Source organism: Microcaecilia unicolor, chromosome 14, assembly GCF_901765095.1.
Source record: "Microcaecilia unicolor chromosome 14, aMicUni1.1, whole genome shotgun sequence".
Taxonomy (NCBI): Eukaryota; Metazoa; Chordata; class Amphibia; order Gymnophiona; family Siphonopidae; genus Microcaecilia; species Microcaecilia unicolor.
In genome coordinates, this window is record NC_044044.1 from 25,513,872 (window position 1) to 25,516,871 (window position 3,000).

The window sequence follows — 3,000 nt, forward strand, 5'->3', positions numbered from 1 at the left end:
GTACCTGAGGCAATGGAGGGTTAAGTGACTTGCCCAAGATCACAAGCAGCAGCAGTGGGATTTGAACCGGCCACCTCTGCATTGCAAAACCGGTGCTCTAACCACTAGGCCATATGTTTTTCTATGTTTTTCTCTCAGTACTAGATATCACAAAAAATGTTTGCTGCTTTTCCTTTAAGCGCTGATGGTTTCTAGAGCAGACGGAACTTATTGCAAGTTGTGACTGGTTCCTTTGAGGTAAGGAATATCCTGCAGCATTTTTGGATAAACCCTATGTTAGTCCATCGGAATTGCAAAATATAAGAAATCAAACAAGCTATGTTCATTGCTATGCTTGTTCTTATTTATGTAAGTACATAAGCACTGCCACACTGGGAAAACACCAAAGGTCCATCAAGCCCAGCATCCTGTCTCCGACAGTGGCCAATCCAGGCTTCAAGAACCCGGCAACCCCCCCTCCCCCCCAAAAAACAAAACGTAATTCTTAATAATGTTCAATGGACTTTTCCCTCAGGAATCTGTCCAAACCCCCTTTAAACTCTGTAAGGCCAGCTGCTGTCACTACATTTTCTGGCAACGAGTTCCAGAGTCTAACTACACGCTGAGTAAAGAAAAACTTTCTCCTATTTGTTTTAACTCTACCATATTCTAGCTTCATCTTGTGTCCCCTGGTTTTGCTGTTGTTTGAAAGTGTAAACAATTGCTTCACATCTGTCCGCTCTACTCCGCTCATTATCTTGTAGACTTCTATCATATCACCCCTCAGCCGCCTTTTCTCCAAGCTGAAGAGCCCTAACCTTCCGAGCCTTTCCTCATAGGGAAGTCGTTCCATTCACTTTATCATTTTCGTCGCCCTTCTCTGCACCTTTTCTCATTCCTTTATATCTTTTTTGAGATGTGGTGACCAGAACTGGACACAATACTCGAGGTGTTTTCCGTCCCTTTCCTAATAATACTCAACATTCTGTGCGCTTTCTTAGCCGCCGCAGCACACTGGGCAGATGTTTTTAACGTCTTATCCACGATGACTCCCAGATCCCTTTCTAGGTCTGTAACTCCTAAAGCGGAACCTTGCATGACATAGCTGTAATTCGGGTTCCTCTTACCCACATGCATCACTTTGCACTTGTCAACATTGAACTTCATCTGCCACTTACACGCCCAATCCCCCAGTCTCTCAAGGTCCTCTTTTAATCTTTCACACTCCTCCTGCGACTTGACGACCCTGAATAATTTTGTGTCATCTGCGAATTTAATTACCTCACTAGTTACTCCCATCTCTAGGTCATTTATAAATATGTTAAAAAGCAGCAGTCCCAGCACAGACCCCTGCGGGACCCCACTAACTACCCTTCTCCACTGAGAATACTGACCATTCAACCCTACTCTTTGCTTCCTATCTTTCAACCAGTTCTTAATCCATAGTAATACCCTACCTCCGATCCCATGACTCTCCAGTTTCCTCTGGAGTCTTTCATGAGGCACTTTGTCGAACGCCTTTTGAAAATCCAGAAACACAATATCCACAGGCTCCCCATTGACCACATGTTTGTTCACCCCCTCAAAAAAATGCAGTAGATTGGTGAGGCAAGACTTCCGTTCACTAAATCCGTGCTGACTTTGTCTCATCAGCCCATGTTTTTGTATGTGCTCTGTAATTTTATTCTTAATAATAGCCTCTACCATTTTGCCCGGTACCTACTGCCACCTCAATGTGTGGCGGTAAGGGTTCCATGCCAAAAATAGCTATGCGGCAAATGGTTCACTTATTATATATTTCATTTTTATTGTCTTCCTCAGCATCATATGTTTTATAGACTCCTCAGGCAGGTGTTTAGGTGCCAAAACACAGCAGCTATGTCGAGTCACTTGGTGTTCCTGCTTATTTTAGAAGGAGATCCCCGGCCATCTTCCCACACAAAATCGGAAGATGGCCGGACATCTCCTGAACCCGGCCAAATCGGTATACCTTAATCCCCAAGTGGTCACCAACCCCCTCCCACCCCCAAAAAAATTTTTAAGCATTTTTTTGCCAGCCTCTATGCGGGCATATCAGGTGGAAAATGGACATGGACACACTATTCAGCTAGCACATCGACATGTATGCGTGTTAACTGGTTATCTCATGGGCATTTATGTACAGGAAAAGAGCCTTTTTCAAATGAAGGAGAGCTCTGGAATGAGGGGATATACGACAAAGTTAAGAGGGAATAGGCTTAGGAGTAACCTAAGGAAGTACTATTTCACAGAAAGGGTGGTGAAGGCGAGGAATGGCCTCCCGGTGGAGGTGGTGGAGTCAAGGACTGAACCAGAATTTAAAAAGGCATGGGATAAGCATGTGAGATCGCTTAGGAACAGGAAGAATTAGGGGTTACAGAGGATGAGCAGACTGTGGATGGGTCATATGGCCTTTATCTGCCGTCATGTTTCTATGTTTCTAACATGTCCAAAACGCAGGATCCCTTACTTCCTCCTAGAATACAGGGTGGTAAATGCTTATGCATTGTTTCTTTTTTAAGTTACATGCACTAATGTGAACATTAGCACACAACCGGATAAAGAAATACCTGAAAATGCCATATTCCTGGCTTAGAATGATGGAACGTCTTCTGTTAGCCTGCTCTAAGCTCATTTCCAAGCACCCTTTGGTAGACGTACCCCTATGAATCATTGAGAACCATATAACTAAGATAGAAGCAATTCAATAGTGCCAAGGGTAGTGGTAAATTTTCTCTTGATTTGTTTTTGTTGTACGATGAGCTATTATTCAGAAAGGCTTATACCACATCATTAACTAAAAATGTTACAGTTCCTTTCTTTTAATAAAAGAAAAGGCCAGTCAAGAATTTTTTTCTTTTACTTGTGGACTTAGCAGAGATGGGTGGGGAAGAAGTATTATGGTATGAGGGGGAGGAGAGACACCACAGGGAAGGGAGGTGCACTCTTGGTAAGGAAAGGAGGAAGGATTTGGCAGACTAAATAAAAAAAAACATATTTACC